This window comes from Pleurodeles waltl, chromosome 12, assembly GCF_031143425.1.
Source record: "Pleurodeles waltl isolate 20211129_DDA chromosome 12, aPleWal1.hap1.20221129, whole genome shotgun sequence".
Classification (NCBI taxonomy): Eukaryota; Metazoa; Chordata; class Amphibia; order Caudata; family Salamandridae; genus Pleurodeles; species Pleurodeles waltl.
The window spans coordinates 628627313-628648096 of record NC_090451.1 but is presented as its reverse complement, the minus strand read 5'-3'; the positions used below and the strand labels follow the sequence as shown (position 1 = coordinate 628648096).

General features: G+C 46.5%; 1 protein-coding gene across 7 annotated transcripts in view; it reads right to left on the bottom strand.

The window, feature by feature from the left end:
- The window catches only part of MEF2D (myocyte enhancer factor 2D), a 383277-nt gene that overhangs the window by 215142 nt on the left and 147351 nt on the right, over nt 1-20784 (bottom strand). Inside the window, exon 1 of one of the 7 annotated variants that reach the window (XM_069218036.1) lies at nt 7929-8045. The exons of the other annotated variants lie outside the window; for them this stretch is intronic. The gene's annotated coding sequence lies outside the window, so the exon portion shown is untranslated. Of the gene's footprint in view, nt 1-7928; nt 8046-20784 lie in introns of those variants that run through there. 7 annotated transcript variants of the gene reach the window in all.

The window sequence follows — 20784 nt, the reverse complement described above, 5'->3', positions numbered from 1 at the left end:
CATTCTGTTGGCTGTGGTGGGTGGAAGCAAATTATAGATGACACGTCAACAATGAATGACGCGGGCTGACGTAAAGATTCCTCGCTGAATACTCATGTGCCTTTTTATCATGAATTATTTGGAAAACATGAAGCTGGAATAACGGTTAAAGCTGCCTCTAGACCAGACCTAAAAACGTGCCTTCACCCATTCACCATACAGTGATTACATTATAAATGCCCTACCAACCCCAATACATAAACAGACGGATGCCATCTGCAGTATACTCTGGTACAGAGAGTGCAATGACGAGGAAAGCACTTGCACCAGTTCTTAATCACAGCCACAACAGGAAGGGGCCCATCATTTTAGGCATCTTCTTTGGAAAGCAGGCAACAAACTACGGCCAATTCCTGGTTGTTCCAACCGATCTATGTATTCAGCACAACAGTGACTGATTTGCCTTACAGCCTAGTAACTGCCTCAAAATTCAACGGGACCTGCCTGCAACAACCAAGGAAGGCCAACAGTGCTCAATTTTAGGATAGGATGAAACGTTATTAGCATATGCACACTGTCTGAAACGGCGGCTGATTAACACATTTTATGGCCATGGTAATGGTGAGGTTGACACCGCTTAGCAGGTTCCAGCTTAGGACAGCGGAATCATGCACTGAACAGTGCCGAGCGGCTTTCAAAGCGCCGGCTGATGTTGAAATCAGCAGCTTGAGACAAGACGGGGCAGCTGGCCTTCAGCTGCCACATCCCTAAGTCTCAAATGAAAAGAGAAATACCTTATACAACGTGACCGGGTGTCCTGCTTGAGGGTGAACTAACTTTGTGAATTTCAATTTTACGAACCCTTCGGTGTTTTTCCAGGTCGAAGACAACCACCAAACGTGAAGGGAGTTTGACATGGACGTGGTTTAAGTGAACTCCAGGACAGCAGCGAGAGTAACACACAAAGTGAATTCTTCCAAAGAACAATAACATAACTTACAATGGCCACGTGTGAGGCGATTTCAGTGTACCATACATTTTGGGCTGCTTATGTCTCTTGAGCCTGTGAATACAGGTTTCAATTACACATTAGAGCACATCCAATATCTAAGTTGTCTTAATGGGTTTTGCAAATATGGCGGCTGGTAAATTTACTGGCAGACTGTATCAACAGGCAGCTGTGGTTAGGCTCGGATGAAGCCTTCTAAGATGCTTCAGTGAGAGTCAGACCGGACTGGCTGCAAGGCCTTCTTTTCTTTGGAATAAATACATACGGTAGAAAAGCTGTGATTCGCATGATGCAGCACGCTCATCCTGTTTATGTAGGTGCAGACCCTGTTTGGGGGCACGCATGACTTGGCATTTATTTCTCCAAGTCTGTCATGGGTTTGCGGCTGAAACAGCTCAGAAAGAATATTTAATCTATCAGATGCAAGATGCCAGAATGAAAAGAAAAATTCTAGCAGAGGTTTGTTGGCGGTTGGAGTTCCTACATCCTTTTGGTTTTGGATGGATGGCCAAGCATTGTCTGGACACTCGTGTACAGTAGCGCCTTTGTATGTTTTACGTTGGTCGGTTGGAGGCGAGCAAAGTTCATCCGGTGACGAGCAGTGCAATGTTAGTCACTTCAGGATGCTCTGGTGTCCTAGACCAGCACTCTGAGGAAGGCTCAGGCTGTTCCTAAAACGCATAATGTACCAACTCTGTGCCCCAAGCCTCCCCATTGCAGGCATATTCCTGAAAGTGAATTACCAGCCTTTTCAAAAAGTCCACAGTATACTAGTTCGCCCTCACTTTATGGCACAATAAGGGCCATTTTTTGGTTTAATAAATAAGCTTGATGATCACTGGGGGCGATAATTTACTCTAGTAGTGCATCCTGGTTCTAAATCGGCCACTAAGTCTACCTATAGTCAAGTCATGCTCCTCCTCCTGGGCCAAGGAATTATGCGATTTTGAGGACATGCTGTTTCCGCATAATTAAGGATTTGCCACATTCACCACATAATCTATCATCTGCTGCATAATCTTTGCTCACCTTTACCTTGCAAATACAAGTGCACAGTGGTTCCGTTCTGCTCTCAAACCTTGCCTAGATGCTTCACTAACACAGGATTTCTTTAAGAACAGAAAATGAAGAAATGGAAAAGCGAAGCAAATTGAATCTAAACATTTACCAGTTGATATTTAACCCTGTAAAACGCTAAAGCACTGAAAAATCCTCCGACACCTGGTCGCTTTGAATATAGCAGTTAATCTGCTTTAAGCCTTTACTAGTGCGTTGCCCCCAGTCTCCGTCTCCTTACAGTTAGCGCTCTGGGCCTCCTCCTAGACGGCCACGGGAATTATACGATTTTCAGGCTGTTCTGTTATCTGCATAGTTATGGATTTGCCACATAATCTGTCATCTGCAGCAAAATCTGCAGATTTTGACAAAAAAAAGTGTTTCTAGCTCAAATGGATCAAAAGTTACTGAATACGCAGCACCATGTGCTGCTGCGCAGTGCAAGCCTCGTGACAAAGTTTGACTGATTAGGTTTCTGTTGCTTATTGCTGTATGAGGGTGTCAGACTTGTACTAATGAGGTGAAACCTTTGTGCAGATGGTGTTTACATGTGGCAAAATAATGAAATAGTACGATCACGAAATGTGCATTGTTATGCCGCATAATTTGCCTACTCTTGCTGCAGAATTTAGTAAACGCTGTTGCATAATTTAGTGCCCTGCTACATAATGCCAGTGGTCTGGCCCTCCTGTGGTGAAACAGAGGGGCCTTGTTGCACAGGCTCGGTCAGGCCACTGTAAAGTAAGGGATCCATGAGGAATATCACTGACTACGCTAAGCCTTTTAATAAAAGTGCAACCAAGAAGGCCTCCCAAGACAGCAGTGAGCCTTCCCAATATACATATATCTTCTGAAAGGCAATGCAGAAAATATAAATACTGTGCTGGGGCAGTGTGGTGGCAGGAAGGTGAGGGGGTGACTTCCCTCCCCTTTGGTGTAAATGACTCGAGACACATACTCGAAATCTTACTTGGTTTTCTGGAATATTGTGAATTTTGTGTCCGAGTCTGGTGAGGGAGGTATATCCCAAGAGCGAGCCTGTGCCTTTTCTGAAGTTGTGACAACAGAAAGGAACAATTCTCCAAAGGGTGGGGTTAAATCTGCGAAAACTGGCACCCACGAGCACAAAATGCCCCTCGCCAGGCGCATAAGGCTTTGCAAACTGTGGGAAGGATTATTTCATGCCACTGCAAGCCACTGGTATTGGTAACTTTCGTCTTGAAAATAAAAGACACAATGGTTCCATCCGGCCCCCAAACCTTGGCAAGACTTATCTAACACAGGCCTTCCTCGGTAACAGAGATGGAGGGGGGATAGCGAGCGACGCAAACTGAATCTCAACATCCACCAGTGGACGTGGCGGCCCGTAAAACTTTGCTAAAGCGCTGACAAATCCCCGGACACCTGCTCGCCTCCCCCGAGGAAGGCGGTTAAGCTGCTTTAAGCTTTTATGGTGCGTTGTCCCCTCTCTTCGTCTCCTAGAGTTAGCGCCGGGCTGCGGGCCTCGGCCGTCTGTCCCCTTGAAGCCACCATGGTGCCACGGGGTGGCAGGTGAGGGGCAGCTGTCCGCAGCACGCAGCTGTACAACCAGGACCACGTGCCGCAAATCCTGCCGCCGCCATTTGTGAGGCGCAAAGGAGGGCGTGAAGGCGGCGTGTTCAGTGGTTTGTGGGTAATTCTTAGCTTCATGTGGGGCGAACGCACACAACAATTGCAGAAACTGTGTGTAGGGCTCTGACCACCCTAATTTATGGGGGCTCATAACCAACCAGTGTAGGGAGGTAGGATTAGAAAAGGTGATGCCCCCCCCCTTAGCAGATCGGTGAAGAGGACCCCAGAGTACCCCATCCGGCACAGATATTCCTTGGCTTTAGATTGAGTGGGTATCCCCTGGAGAGTCGGGAGGGGGCTCAGAAAGGTTAGAGCCCCCTGTGACACCGCGACGTTCATTATGCCCCTCGTGCACACAACTGCGTGCATGTGTATATGCGCACCATGGACAAGTGCAATATGGACCTACCAGTTGATTGATACCCATAATTTTAGAGATTGGGACTACATAAACTTTAGGAGGTATCACACCATTGTGACTGTGCAAACATTTAACAAATGCTTCAATTTAACCAGTCAATACATTTTGGTTTTACATCTTTTTTGGGGGTCCATTAAGAGAGATCATGACACCTTTGGGCCGTCTGAGGACGGCTATGCTTACTGAGGGTGAGGCGAGATGATGCTCCAACGGGAGTGCCAATAGTCAATAGTGGTAGTATGTTGGTTCTGGTGTTCCTATGGGCATTAGACTCTAGTGTGACTCTTCATACAATCCGAGGGCAACAGAAAAAGCAAATGTGGGATCTGAGCTGGTTATTCTGTGATGCCGTTACACATGGCTCTTCAACAGTGTCACCGTTGCGGAACAGCTCTTAGGCCTTGTAGGAAAACATGGCCTAGCTACACAGCTTAGATCAACAGTTAAACCCAAAGGGTGCCTAGAGACACACAGTGGCGTAACCAACTAATCAGTGTATCATACAAAAATGACAGCAAATTGACACTATACTCACGTCCCATTACTGAGGATTACACAATCGCAACATGGTGCCATCCTCGCCGCAGAGTCCACATCAAGCATCAATAGCTCTTCACTTATGTCTAAAAAGCTTTACGTTCTTTAAGATTTTACATACACACACGTCGTAAGTAACGCTGCTGCCCTGGTTCTGCAAGTTAGAACGAATACTAACTGTATGTACTGTGGTTCGATTCTTAAGCCGAGCTCTGGTTGCACTAAGGTGCAGGCCTCTCGCTGTGGCACAGGCACATGTACTGCCCGTGGTGATGCTGGCAAGGTGGGTCCGGTATTTGCAGAAGGGGGAATTTGTAAAATTTTCCTTAAGTTGAGTATTAATGAGTTACACAAGGGGCACAGACATTGATCCATTCTCTTGCTACTTTACAAGAAATAAGAATAGGTCTTCTTTTGTTATAACGTTTTGTATTGGTAACGAAACGGCCGCGCCACTGCATCTACGCTGATTTTGCCACAGCATTGTAGTAGACATGCCAAGTAGATGGGGTGCGCAGGCAAATGCGCTCACCACACAAACTCAGCAGCAAGCATCATGAACCTAGTCCTGTTTTGAGCCAGGACCCCACAAAGACTGGCAGAAGTACTTCCAGCAGGCAGGGAATTAGGGAACCTCAGTGGGAATTTATGCTGATCTCACCTGACTTGGTACATCAGAAGGGTGCGCTTTCTTTAAAATAACCGCAAAGAAAGTGGATATCCTGACTCAGAATGAGTCCACTAATCCTGGTGCGAGGAGTGAAGAGTCAGCTGTAAACTGTATTCACAGCTATCCGTCATGTCTGGGTGTACCCCAGCAAGAGAGACCACCCGTGCGAACAGGCCTATCACTTCCTAACTCTGTAACTCAGTACTAAAAGTCAGTTACCAGGGTCTTTGAACATGAAGCTTACAGAGGCCTCGTCTGCCTGAGAAGCTCACAGAAGGGTATGATGTGGGAGGAGGTTGCTGTCTGACCCCCAACAAAAGAGGATGCAGTGAATGAAGCTTATTTGGACTGGTGTTGCCCTGGGGTAGTCAGATCAGATGGCAGGTCTACTGCCGACCTGGGCCATGGTGCAACTTGGATCACAGATCAGTCTGCTTCTTGGGGGAGAAACGTGTTTTGTCCTTGAATAAGAGTGAATTTAAAGTGGCAGCCTCTGTTACTCCACAGAAGCATTTCACAAGACATAACACCCTGTCACAGAGAAAGTTTTCGACCCTTAGTGGAGTCTGCTGGTGCCACGGAACAGGTGTCAGTGTGTCTGCAGATAACTTTATCTTAAAATGTCCTTTCTAGATTAGATGTGCGCCAAACCAAACTGGAATTCAGCTTTTAAGCTCTTTTAAATGACCTGTGCAGCATCAACCCACTCCTTCCCTGCTAATCCATCGAAATCGATGACCGAAAGGAGGAGGTGGTGGGATCCTGTTTAAAACGGATAACTGGACGACCTGCATTACCAGCAAATGCCCAAGCAGTCTTCATGTCTTAACGTAGACCAGTTTGGGCGCATTTTGGTGTCCATCATAAATGCCCTCTCCTCAGCATTGAAAATCTTAAGAGTTCCAATTCCTTTTTTATTATAAGCAACTTAGCTCATGCTTTCTAGGTGGACTCCAGGCCATTTTATCGATCCTTGTAATCTAAAAGGTTGACCTACATGCACAAATCTGGGGCTGGAGTAACTACACACTGCAAGGAACATTTTTTGTAGCACCCCGCTTCCTACTGATCCGCATTTGACAAACACACAAACGAAATTTTGTTAACTTAAAACACAACCCAAACAGAAGACCCTATTTTCCACAAGGCTTAAAGAAGATTGTTTACTAGTGATTAAGGTGTCAGCTGAAAAAAACTGGAGACGTTAGTGCTAAAGCTGAAACATTTAGCTGTGTGATCCTGGACAAATGCACTCCCTACACAATGCCTTAGGTCCTCCATATGCAAACTCTGGGAGATTTATTCCTGAGAGCTACACAGCGATGGACTCTTTCTGAGCATCCCTTGAACATGGCAAGGGACGTGTAAATAACGAGACAGGGTCTTGCCTTTGGGTCCCTGATTTCATATCTAAGTCCTTGTGCTTGAGGAAGGTAAGGCGCTTGGGGCCTGTGCTATTTGTCTGTGAATCTCTACACACTGTTTTGGAAGCATCATTTTCCACAAAGCAGTGCGTCCCTAATTCTCAACAGCTCCCCTCAAAAACAAAACGCTCACTACTATGGAATGTTTGCATTTCAGCCAAATTCACGTCTCCATAATTCAAAATACTTGAAAAAAGAAAGTATTCGACCCCCCTTACACTTTTTTGTGGTCTTTGAATTAGCTTTGACATCCCACCAAACATGTCCAGTGCACCCACCCTTGGTAACAAATGCTGCGGCCTGGTTCAACGTGGAACTCAATGTCCCAGGGACTGGAGGCTCACTTTTCAACTTCTAGGAACTATAAACTATCCTCTCTGTGGAGAAAGGGTGCGAAGAACACGATAGAAAGAAGAAGATGACGCATGCAACCTTTTACTGTAGAAATCCTTGTGTTAAAATATCCAAGACTTTAGTAAGAAGCGTTACAGATGAGGACCTAAACCAAAGTGAAGTTTAAACCAAATAAAAGCACAGATGCAAGGTCACGCCCACAGAATCTAAAACATAAAATCGTCCATAGACAATATACAGTACACATAAGGGAAGCATTTTAAAAGCAGACGGCGTGCTGCCGTGCAGTATCCCCAAGTTCAGACAACAATCTCCTGCGACTCAGTCTTAACAACAAGGCAGGGGGGCACATTCATCCCCTGCGAAAGGGCGCAACACCACCCGGTCATTCACGTGCAAAGGACTTCTAACTTTAAATAAATAAATAAATGTCTCGATTTTCCATTACGTCTCGAGGCCTGCCTTGCTACAGCATCCTCTGGGGCAGAAACATGACGCTCCTGAGGCCTGCTCAAAACATGAAGTGCGCCCTACTCGTGTTGTCTGCTGCCAATGCCCTTTTAACACCCCACCCGGAGACAGAAGCGGTCTATTTTAGGAAAGGGCGCACCAAGAGGGCTCCCTTGGCACAGGAGAAGGCAACGGGCCGGCGAGCCTTCGACGCAAACTCCACAGGAAATGGCCACGACAGGCCACTGCGCTGCCCACGCAGCCCCTCGCAAGCAGGCCGGCCTGGAAGAAAATATCCCCAAACTACCTATCGCCAAGTGAGGCCCTCGCCCGCCCGTGTAAACCCCGCCCGGCCTGTACTGGCCGAAAAGAGTCCCCATGTGCCGCAGTAAGTATGTACATCCATGAAGTACTCACCGTGACGCAGAGGGCGGGGGTCCTTGCTGCTTCCTCCACGGCCCGGGACGTCTGAAAAGGAAACGTCGCAGAGGCGAATTGGGCTGCGCTGGGCTCCCGGGGCACCTCCTCTCCCCCCCCTCGGCGTCAACAACTGTCCCCAATCTGTCACTGACAGCCAGGGAGCCCTCCACGCCAGTGCCCGGTGTCAGGCAGGCCTCTGTCAGTATGGCTGTGGGTAAAGGGCAGTAACAGATGTAAAAACTTGGAGGGAGGTGGGACCGGGCCTGGGGAAGGGGGGAGGGAGAACCTCCCTGCCTGGAAACAGCTGTGACAGCCAACCTCATGGTTTTATTTCCTTTCCAGTGCGGCTGCCATTCCTGCAAGATGTGCACGTCAAAGCGTAGACACTTGTAACCATCCGTTACCAGACATGAAAAATAACCTAAACACACTGGCTTCCAGTTTTTAGCATGCATCGCGCCATCAACTTAAGGAATCTGGAATTTCAGAACCTTCATTTACTAGGGGTATTCTTTTCTGCACATTGCTACAGTATGTGATTTGTAAGTCAGATGTACGACCCTCAGTGTTTGCAACTCGCATTTTGCGATTCTCAGCGACTCACAAATTGCAAGTCACAAACACTGATGTACAACACTAGTCAGAGGTAGTGAGTGCTATATAAATGCAATTACAACAGTGTCTGAGACACTGCGATTCCCAAATGGATCGCAAAAGACCTGCATCATTAATATTCACGAGGAATGGCTGGCACTCACAGGGATGGTGGCCTGCTGGGAACAGCAGATCACCATGTCTGGGACTGCTTTTTAAAAAAAACATTTTTTTTTTTTTTAAATGCACCCCGTTTTTATTTTTTGAGAGTGGGGTGGTCTGTGGGCCCACTGCCTGCTCTGAAAACATTTTGGTGTCCCCATTCACAAAGGGAAAGGTGTCCCCTCCAGTTTGGAATGGGTTACCACCTCCTTCAAGGAGGCGGTAAAGTATGAATGTATTGCGACCGCATTCCCAGTCGTAAAACATTCATACGTACCAGTGTGACTCGCTATTAGGAAGGGACGCCCTTTACACGCCCCTTCCTAGTGGCGACTCGCAAACCCTATTTTGCGAGCCGGTAATAGGTTACAGACTCGCAAAATAGGGTTGGTACATAGGAAAATGGCCCAAAGGGCTGTTTGCAACCGGTAAAATCCTTCGTACATCTGTCCCATAGTTTACTAGGACCTAGTTCTAATGGACAACACTGTAAGTATAGGTAACTGGTGTGCGAAATTTGCACACCAGCCTGCGTTATGGAGCACAGAATGGGGGATAATGTGTTAGTGTTGTGTGTTTCCGACCACTTCAAAGCTCACAATCTCTGATGGGTCATGTAGTTTGAACACAAGATTTGCGGCTAGCCAGGATACTCATGGGATGTGCAAAGTGAATCCGAAGTGGGATTGCACCATAGCTGGAATAATGGCCTTAGAATGACAAAACTTCCAATTGTCGTAACCAAGCCAGTTTGGGCAGTGGTTGGCTATGCAGGTCTCTGGGTAGGCCAAAGACCTTGTGCACTAAGTGTATGGTGCTGTATTGTGCTGCGTAGCAACTATGTCATGGGCCCTGACGCAAACAAGGAAACTGGCCCCTTTAACACTTGCTGGGGTGGTAAAATGCAGCAATTAGGCCCCTTAGGGCTCTCAGCCCTGGTGCCACTATACCTGCTGCACCAATGGCAGCTAAGCCCCACGCTGTACTGTATTATAGCATTTGTGTTGCGCTTTATGCCCTCACAGGGCCCCAAAGGGCTTTTGGGGCGTTTGGCCAAGAGGCTACCCCATAGCAGTTCGTGATCAGTAGAGATGGTATTTATAAAGTAGCTGACTTTGGAAAACTTTAGGTGTCAAGCGTGTGGATCACACTGGTGCTGGGAGTCTGCTTAAATATGGAGTGAAGTAGGAAGTTGCACGCAGGATAGCGTCACACATATGCAAATAGCGGAGACCTTCATGGGGAGAGGTAGGAAGCGATCCCAGTGATTCTACTGGAGTGGGCGGAATACTCTGAATTTGTCTGTCATCTGGTGCTTAGCAAAAGACGAAAGTCCGTTGTAGTTGCTTACAGAAAATTAATATGACTTGTTAAACAACACAGAACATGGTATGCACATTTTTGGGATCACACAAACACACTGGAAAAAAAGGCTGAAGTGATGTTATAGTTCAGTGCTCACCTAAGCACTAGTTTAACAAGAAACACTGACATTTGTATGTTATTGTTCACTAAGCGAACTATATATAACTTGTACCCCCACCATGCAATGCTTATGACCTCAGATTTTACATCATTCATGACGTGTTAAATAACATCACTGATGGCACCACTCAGCCTCACCTCAAACTACTTTACTAGTGGAAAACGTCAAGAAAACAGCCCAGTCTTATCTGATTTAATAACTCACAACAGGGTGTCAGAAGAGGAAGTGTGTAGCCAAGCATTAGTTGTGTGCTTCACAGAGTGGGATTGTTTACTATCCAAAGGATAGCTTGCTTGTGTAAACTATTGACACATTTTGTACATTCAAAAACCACAGACATAAGCGTTTTGTTACAAACCTTTAGAAGCTCCTTGCCTCGTGCTCCATATAATACGTATTTTATGGCACCCTTTTCGGCAGACTGTGGCCTTAAAGAATCGGAAGTAACCGCTGTTTCTATTACCCAGTTCTTTGGTACCGGTCTTACAGACCTCAGGAGGAGGAGTGATGATGGGCCCAGTGAGATTCGAACCAGAGGCCTTCTGTTTACACACAGATCTCTACAATGGGCACCCCTCAGTGCACCCACAAGGATCTGAGGGTACTGAATAGACAGGTACTACACAACAGAAACTGTGGATGTGTAGTCAGGATTGAAAAGCGCAATACCCAAGTCATTGTGAAGTGTTGGTATCCATAACCCCCTTTTTACTAGGCCTGGGAGGAGTTGACGGAGTCCGTCTCTGCGGAATTCCCCGAGTTGAAAAAAAACTCTGTGGAAGTCGACGGAGGCGGAGTTCTGGTCAGCCAGGCCCGACCCTGCTCGGCACTTCTGAGATCGGGAGCATTCAGGAGGGCCATAGGCAATGAAAGCTGCAGTTTCAGGTCTCCTGTGCACCGGACTGTCCAGTATGCGGAGAACAGGGGACAGGCCACTGCACAAGAGGCCTGAAACTGCAACTTTCTTTCGCTGCCTACGGCCCTAACCTGAATTCAGGCCAGGGCTATAGGCAGTGAAAGCTGCCAGGCCTATTGTGCACCAACCTGCCCCGTGCGCAGTGCACACTGTACAGGCCGGTGCACAAGAGGCCTGAAACTGCAGCTTTCACTTCGTACGGCCCTGGACTGAATTCAGGCCAGGGTAATTTCAGTCCTTGTTTGTGCATCAGTGTGCACAAACAACGACATCAAAAGAAAGAGACAAGGACTTACCTGGGTCTTCCCGGGGGCCCTCCTCGTCTGACGGTGACAAGTCTTCTTCAGCGGCTGTCCGCCTCTGGCTCTGCTCCGGTGCATGTTGCAGAGCAGTCATGAGCTGCACAGCGCAAGCCCTGACTGTCTGAGCTTGTGTAGGCCTTACTGGGCTGTAGTGTGCACCGGGTGAGCTCAGCTCTGCTTCGGGGCTAGCGGAGTCTTTTTAATAACTCCGCACTCCCAGCAGAGCGTGGAGTTCCAAAAACTCTATTAGCTCCACCAGTAGAGCGGAGTATTGGCTCCACCAGTAGAGCGGAGGTACCCGCAAACCCTCTTTTTGCTTCTATTCTTTACAGGATTCACCATAAGACAAGGGGTCAGGCGACGTCATCCAATGGCCATCATTCACCATAACTAATTTTAATTTGTCATCCCATGTGTAAATATCTGCCTAAAACAACTGAACGTCAGTGCCAGGGCCGTTAAAACAATACTATTGTCAGTTCATTTTTCTTTCCATTCTTTTTTGTGCGTGCATATTTTAGTCATTGTGTGTTGTAATGGAGTCGTCAGGTTACTGTAAGTTAAAGCCAACGGTGCCTTTTCTTTGCCATAATCAGAATCATATTTTCCTGTGATTTGCGTTAAAACTAAAAAGGATATCTATACCTCATCCACAGGGAGCACCAGTCGCGTTTCATTAAAATTATATATGATGGTTTATTATATATTTTTTTAATTTAAACATTTTATTGCAAGCATATGGTCGCCATTATTAGGAGGCACGTGTTTTCTATTTTTATTCTTTAATTTTGTGATGTGTTTGTATAAAACAAATATATATCACATCAGCTTGTCAAGGCCAGACCTCCTGGCTATGCCAATGCTTGCTGTTTCCATTTATTCAGCTTTTCCAGCCACCACAGGTCTGTATCCAGTAACCACATCCAGCAGTGTCAACAACATAGCAAATAATGGCATAGGAGGACCCTACCTCTCAATCATCCACCTCAAAGGTTGAGCCCTGGGCATCTCCACTGTGCACCACAGCCCCCTAGTCGCACTGAATAATCACATACAGTGAGCCAAACATGGATGGGAGTGACTGTCAACTATGAAGGGACGGCCCTGTCTGCTGCTCACTTTCCATAAGCATTTCTATTACACTTTCATAAAGAAATGTTATTTTCAGTAGGATGTGACTTGGTTCCACGGGCTTATGGTTGCATGTGGCTAGTGCCTGTCTGAGGTAGTGTGGTGGACAATAAAAGTTGGCCTATGAAGAAGTCTTGACTAATTTACCTGTGGCTGAGATTAATTCAAGCATTCAACCCATTATGTCTTTGTGTTCCTCAGTGAGGAGCCTGCAAGGCAATGGGTGCCCAGACATGGTCCTGTGATCAATATGTCACACAATTCAAGCTGCACCCTACAGATGAAACCCATATAGGCACGAAACGGTCTGGGTTGCTTCAGTTACTTCATAGGGGACCTGTCACAGCAGTTCCGGATGTACGGTTTTCACTGAGGCAGGAACAAGACTGATTTGCGTATGGTGCCTATCTGATGTGGCACTTTTTTGCAAATCTTTACCAAGTGCCACAGAACAATCCATGTTACCCAGGGCATGGAATGTGATGGCACAGAAGGACTACCCCTTGCCTCGCCCTCCCTCAACGTATACCTCTGTATAGTTTTCACTTTTTTTTTTTTGCAACAGGGTTAACACAGACAACACAACTACTTTCACATTATGTTTTCAGTTCTTACTTATAAAGACAGGGAGAATCTATATGGGCTCCATTTTTCAACTACAAAAAGTGAACTAAACTTTGGGCAGAATTACTGTATTTTATCTATAAATAACGAAATAGCAAAACAGTGCAAAATCAGTTTGTTCAATTAAAAATATAATTGTACTAGGTTTTCTTGGCTAAAACCTCTATTAAATACTCCATATTTTAAGCAAATAATGATCTATAAAAATCAATAGTTGTTTGTCAAATTCCTAAGTTTTTGCAGTAGTGCAAAGTTCTTTCTGTTAAATGTCTGCAGAAAATGTGTTTTGCGAGAAGTACAGCTTGTTTTTATTTTTTGTATCAGTATAACTTTCCTGTAATATGTCCCCCTGTTTCTAGTTGCAGGAGTAAGATATTCGGTTTCACCATGTGCAAAGGTCTCCTCCCTGTTGTTTAGTTGCTGCTCCACCATGGTGGAATGTCAAGTATGTATAATACATGTGCCAGGGAAAATAAAGCCACACATCAGGTCACTGTGGCATCTCAATGAAGTAAAAGACAATCTTGACAGTGCCCATCGAAAGCACTCAAGTCCAACTTAGCAAGTAGCAGCCACCAACAACTAACATGAATTCTTCTAAACAACCAGTTGACTTCTCTGGTCAAACAGTGGCAGCTCTCTTGGTTAACAACACCAAGAGTGTGGAGACTGACAGGCTGAAAGTGGAGTATCATTACTGTGGTAACAAGGAAAGCACCTCTTATAGGGCACAAAATCAATACTATATCAAAGCATGAATCCATCTTACATTAAAGAGATCTGTACAGAACTGCGTTGCCAGCAACATGGCCTCATGGCTCCCTCATACTTCAGGTATCTTAATGCCACTGACTCCATGGCTTTGTTACAGGCCGGAGAATGTTTCTGTTTTGGGTTCCACAATCAGTACTGTGGTGCTAGCTTGTGTGTATTTGATTGTTGGTGTGTTGTAGCCATCTTTTCACACTTTTGTAATGTTCTTACTGGGGGGGACTGGTGTGTGCACACTGCTCCGCCAGTAGTATGTGCTGAGATTACAGAAAATGCCAATTTTTTGGTCCACATCATCTCTTTAAAACCAGAGTACTTTGAGTTAGAGTGAATCAAAATATTCAGTGTTTGAACTGCATCATGGGTGTTTCAGACCATGCTTAAGTGAGAGGTGAAAGGGGGGCCTACTTCCTTGCTTGGTAGAACTGATGCTTGGTCCATGCAGGCCAAAAAGAGCAGAGTTTGTGGCTTAATGCAAACCTCAAATTTTCAACTAATTGTGAATGGCAGCATAAATGAAGGTTCATTAGGTGACACGTCTCAGGCTCCACTCATTGCTACATCCATCCTTTCTTGAAACCTGAAGCAATCTCCATTGGCTACTAGTGGTCCTTAGGGGTCCAGATGAAGGAGCTTTGCTGTGTTCTTCAACCCAGTGCCCCTCTGTAAACATAGACCAGTTTGGTTCCTAATAGTCGGGCTCTACAGGCTTTGGTATTCAGTGGAAAAAGTCTGTGTGCCGGACAGAGCTTTGGGTGAGGGGCGTTTGGGGTGTTACAACCTCTAATAAATGTATTTTCCGGTAAATAGTTGGGTACAGGTGCTTTCAGATGGGTATAGTCAGTGCTTTAAATGGGCCGGTACTGTCCGGTACTGAGTACCGGCACTTTTTTATTTTGAGAGGGTGAGTACCGGCACATCTCAGGAAAAACGAAATACTTTTAATTGGAATGTACCGGCACTTCTCGGAAACAAGCAGGTACTCTGGCACAGAGTACCTGCACTTTAATTTTTCCATTTCAAGCACTGGGTATAGTGAGGTGTCTGTCGGATTTCACAAGTTATTTTTCTACATGTAGATGAAAACGCGAGCGCACACTCTCTCCGGCTCTGTTTTGAAAGTCTTAAAAAATGTTGGTTATTTTCCCAATTCTTTTACTTTCTCTCACCTAGTATTCCCACCAATACATATTCTTCTCCCTTTCCACTGCCTCTAGAGCCCCTCTCGTGCCGCTATGCCTCTGCCTGTCTATAATGTATTTTAATATATGCCAAGGTGATTGCTGAACAATCTGATGCTCCCACCCCACGCAATCTTAGTGACCAAGCTAGGCCCTTGTCCGCCCGTTTCGACGGCGGATATTCCACAAGAAAAGGTGTGGACGGGTGTCCGAGTACACTCCTGGCAGTGCTCACAGCTCTCCTGCAAGCCCTCGCAGGTGAACCCAGTCTGCCACAGCCGTGGGACCGCTTCAAGACCTCCACTCCCCGTCCTCTCTGCCCCCTTTCAGCATTACTGGGGACTCCACCGCTTTCTCCCTCCCGTTAGTTAGGTTCGTTCAACAATCCGGCCTCGCTTCATGCTAGGTTTGCACTCCCTCCTCAAACATAAACGAAACGAACAATAGGATTTTCAGCACTTCGGTGATGACAGACCGTGAGGGGACGCAGCGCACACACTGCTTCACCGTGTGACTCACGGGGGGGACGGCAGCTCTCACGGATCTTAAGACTGAAAACCTCTCTGCTGAAGACACTGCCCAGGCCCGGGGGGCAGATAGTCGAGCTGTGAACTGCCAAAGCTTTATCTGCCCACGGGACACGTGAGAACGTAGGGCAGGGGTGCGCACTGATGTGTGCAGTCACGTCTTCAACCTTCAGGAAAACCGAACTGCTCGGCCCCTTTCCCGGGCCCACAAGGAAGGCGCAAAGTAAAATGCGCGCCAGCCTTGCCCCGTGCGTGACTGCCTGCGCCTGGCTCACCCCGGCATCGCTGCCCAAGCGGGCCGCCCGTAGGCGAGGCCTCCTCTGGGTGTGTCGGGCCGCACTCGGGCGCTCTTCCAGTGACAGACCCAGCTGCAGGCTTGCAATCCCAGGGTGAGTCACGGCCGAGTCGCGGGTCCGGGCCTCTCCCCGAGGGGGCGCAGCGCGTGCGCTTCAAGGCTGCGGCTCTGTTTACTGCCACCGGCGCCTCTAGAGGGCCTCTGCGGCGGCACCAAAACAGACTTGTAGGAAGCCGGGGAGAAGCATGGGGAATACATGTCCTACAGCCAGCAGGCCGCCGTGGGACGCAAGACCACACTGATGAGGACCTGTGCAGTTTATCTGGTATCTGTAATTGTATCTGCTCAAACTGGATGTGCACAAGATAAATAAACCCAGCACTAACAAGTACTGGCAAAGACCATAGGTCTAGGGTTTATGTGTTATTGCGCACTGAATTTTCAGGTTAGCTCAGAGTGCGATCGACTGGAGGGAGCCAGCAGGAGCTCAGTGAGAGGGCTATAACTGCAATGTAGTTCACTCGTGTAGCTTAATGCAAGCCTCGACTGGAAACAGACGATATACTCAAGCAGCCAACAGCATTAAGTGAGAGAAAAATACTCCACTGGACTGAGTCAAGACATGATCAAGTGTTGAGCAATGCCTGAAGGGACTGGTCGCAGAAAGCCAATGACTGAAGAGGGTGGTCGCAGAAGGTCATTGGCTGGAAGTGGTACACCCATCGCCCACTCTATGTATACCGTCAATAATAGGTGTGCTTGATGGCTGTGCTGTTAAACCTCAAATCTAAAATGACTCTGTTAGAGCAACTGACAGAGAGGCAGCAATGAAGAACAAGGTTAGACCTGTATTTGAACTTGAGTCGCCCCCATCTGTGGTTCATAATAAGAGTAGGAAAACAAGTTTTTTGCAGGGTTCACCCCACCTTTTGCCCCATTTGGACTACTAGCTGATAGTTTATGACTCCGAAAGTACACTGGAGACTGATAACCAGCCCCCAGTGCCAGTGCTCTCTTCCTAAATATGATGAATGTGAATTGTCATCCCCAATTGACAAGGACTTTAACCCACTTAGTGCCTGGGTACCAGTGGCACCCGGGCCATAGGGGTTAAAGGGGTTATCCGGGCCTGAAGCACTGTTTGTGCCACCCTGAGTGACCCATGTAAACAGATGACAGCAGGATTGCCACTACAGACTGCAAGAACAGTTCAAACTGCTCCAAATTAATTTTGCCCTCACCATGTGTGGTAATGTCAAAGCACTAATTTTAATATACGCCAGTTACCCCTAGCCCAGGAGGCATGGTTCGTTGTATTAAAGGTGCTGGCATATAAGTGCAAGTTTATATGTCCCTATAGTTGCCTCTTTCCATTAAGGACTACTATAAGTTAACATTGGCTGGTACCTGGGTATCCAGAGGTAGCCAACTCCATTATGGCCCTCCTAAATATGTGATGTTTGGTATTAAACAACTTGTCTCATTAAACCTGACTTCATACCAAAGTCAGATTTAATGTCACATGCATCCAGGTGGCTACTTTAGCGGTTGCCTAACTGGTTGCCCCAGCCTTTCCTGTTCTGGCAGCCTGTAAGTGCTGCCTCCAAGGCAAGAATCTGACCACCTACCAGGAGGTGTAAACACTGCCAGAGTCAAAAACAAAGGCCTGCCTGGACTGGAGGTGTCAACTCCCTCCCTGATAGAAGGCTAGTGAAGGGGCACATCAAGGCTGTGAGCTTAGAAGCAACAACCAAAAAGTACGTAGAACTTAATGGACAGACCAGTCAGGCCTGTTCAGCTGGTCATCAGATCACAGATGTAGTGATCTAAATTAGGCATGAGGTATGGTAGTGGTAGACGTGTTCTACTGGGGTAGTTCCTCTTATGGAATAGGTGGTCTCACACACATTATAGTGTCATGCTTCATCATTTGACCACCTATCCCCACCGAGGTAGGATGGTACCACCTGGGCGGACTCAACCTCGTCGTTAAACGAATTCTGAGGGAGTGCTGAAATGATATCTTTCTGGATGAAGTGGGGATCCAGTTGAGTGAAAATATAAGCTACAATTACCTAACACATCACCAGTGTTTCTTACAACTTTAATAGTGGTGTTTGTTGGTAAGGTTAAAAACACAATGCTTAGAAGCCCACACTGTCTTTGATATGCAATCAGGCTGACTCCCAAAGGAGGGTAAAAGGCATCCCCCTGGCCCCAGGCACATTTGCATCCAGGCAGGTGGGAAAATTAGCCAGTCAGGAGGCATACACCCCTAGATGGCTAGCCACATCCCTAGGGTGGGCTACCTGGTCTGTACAGCCAAAGATGGGTTCCGTCATTTTTAAAAGTGGTAGAATAGATGGTTCTGGGTAGTAAAGATGACCCCCCCCCCCCCCCAGATGTGGTCACCTCAGGGGGGGAATTAGCCGCTGGGGCAGGTAGCATATTGGCTACTTACACAGCCCTAGCGCCTCTATATCTAGGTTTTAAAGGGCACCCTTGACACCAGAACCTCAGATCTGATTCAACTTGCAACGAAGGGTAAAGAAGAGACACGAGTCCGCAACTTCAGGACCTACACAAACCAAAGGCGAGTTAGCTTGCACCTGTGGCAATCACCCTGCAACTGTACAATAGCGACTTCCTGAACCACAGATATGTTCCGAAAGCAAGAGTAACTTTTCTGAGCAACAAAGGCAACTCCAGAACTCCCTTGGACTAGAGGTACAAGTCCCCTGCAGCCTACAGCCACCGAACGCTCCCAGACCCAAAGAATCACTTGTCATCGGCCCCGCAGAGGGATTGCCCAAAAGGAAATAGTCTAGTGCATTGTGGGAAACAGTCCTGCCGTCCAGCAAATTTCAGGTAGCTACCACCCTCCCCTGAATCTAGGACATAAAATTAAACTGAAACTGAGCTTGCTGCTGCCAAGGCTTGTTGGTAGTCAGTCCAGCTACCACTAACTTTGATCAACACTACACCTCAAGAGAACCCAGTGGCACCTTCAGCTTGCCACCTAAGTGGCTTTGTTGAGCTTTTGTATCAGTTTTCTTACCAGCACCATCTAAGTAGTAGTTAGCACTCCCATGTCCTCCACATCAACACCAAGGACAGCCAGGACAACTCTGCACCCGGGCCCCCTGAGCCAGGTAGAATGTAACTGCATGTGGAGGCTTGGTCCTGGGACAAGCATCAGCTTAACCTTTCAGTGGTTTCTACTCTACTCGACCTGCAAGGGACTGATTTTCACTAGCTGTTTTCTCCAATGACTGCAACATTAAAGTTTTGCAGTAGTGAATTGCGCTATTCATTTTTCCTTAAAAAATTAATAACTCTAGTTATATTTATCTGATTGAGTTAGTTTTGGGTCTAATTGTTTAAAAAAGTCTACGCTATTTTTATAACTTGGTGTCAAATTTCTTTTGAGTCTTGTCATTTACTTTTGTCAATGCTGGTGCTCTGAAATGGTTAACACAGGTGCCCCAGGTAAAGCCTGACTGCTCTGTTCCGCAGTATCAGGACTGAGCTAGGGATTTATCAGTTTAAATCAAAAGTACCCTGTTTGGGGTACTGTTAGAGTATTGCCTATTGAAGCCTAACAACATCACTGCATAATACCCCACTTTCCTACAATAAGATTAAATGCCAGCTTGTCATTTTTGTTAGAAACACATGCAGTGATTTCTTAAGATAATGCTGTGGTTCGCTGGTACAGTTTAGGATGGAAAAGTTTTTTTTTTTACAGAAACCCTTTATTGTTTCCGTCTTAGAAATTACTGCGCATCTTAGTATATTGTCTTGTGGTCTCATTCGGTGAGACTGTTTGGCAGCACCATAGCGTCCTGTACCATGTTTGCATCTTTAAAAATTCATGGCCCAGTTTCCATTTGGATCTGGGGTAAGCTTTACTTCATTGAAGAAACATGTATTCCTTAAACACCATTATTATATTTGGGTGTGGAGAAAGCACGGTTTAGGCATGAAGGAACATCTGCCCTGCATAAAACTGTACCCTTCTGTGGGAATAACTCCCCAAAGAGACAAAAATCAAACCTTTACCAGGATTTATACTGTCCTGGATCCTATAGTAAGCAATATGCGACAAGGAGAGTCTGCTCCATGGGATCTGCAGTGTCCTGGTTTTCCTAAAGAAGTTTTATGTGACAAGGCTCATCTGCTATATAGGAGATCTAGTGTAACACCTCTAAAGTTGGAGTGACAAGGAACAGCTGATCCCATTCTGTGTGGCAAGGGCTGCCTGCTCCACTGGATGATTACTACGCTATACTGGGCTCAAAGGGAAGCTGTGTAGCAAGATTAACCTTTCCTGTACGGCTTCCACTCAACAGGACTTCAAACATCTTTATACAACTGCTTCATAGGACCTATACCATACTAGGTTCAAAGTAAGCTTTTTGCAACAAGGATCACCTGCCCCATTAAAGCGATATAGCAGTGGGCTCAACAGAAAGGTTTATCCGACAAGGATGGCCGATAAGGCTGTGGCTTCCAACAAAGCTGTAAACAACAACAGGCTATCCCACAGGACCTAAAGCGTTCAGGGTTCCAAAGGAAGCTTAATGCTACAAGGATTGCCTGCTCCACAGAATCTATACTGTAGCAGGCTCTAAAGGAAATTTTATTCAACAAGGATCAACTGCTATTGAACTCTGCTCCTAATGATTCTTTATTCTACAAGCTTAATACATATACCGGTACTGGGCTCTAAATGAAGCATCATTCAACAAAACTATGTAAAAGGCCTTTTTAAGTGACATGCCACATTTGCTTCCGAGAGACAAGCGTTGATAATTGTAGAAGGTGTTCTGTGCTCTCTAAAATTGAACCTGAATGCCTAGTC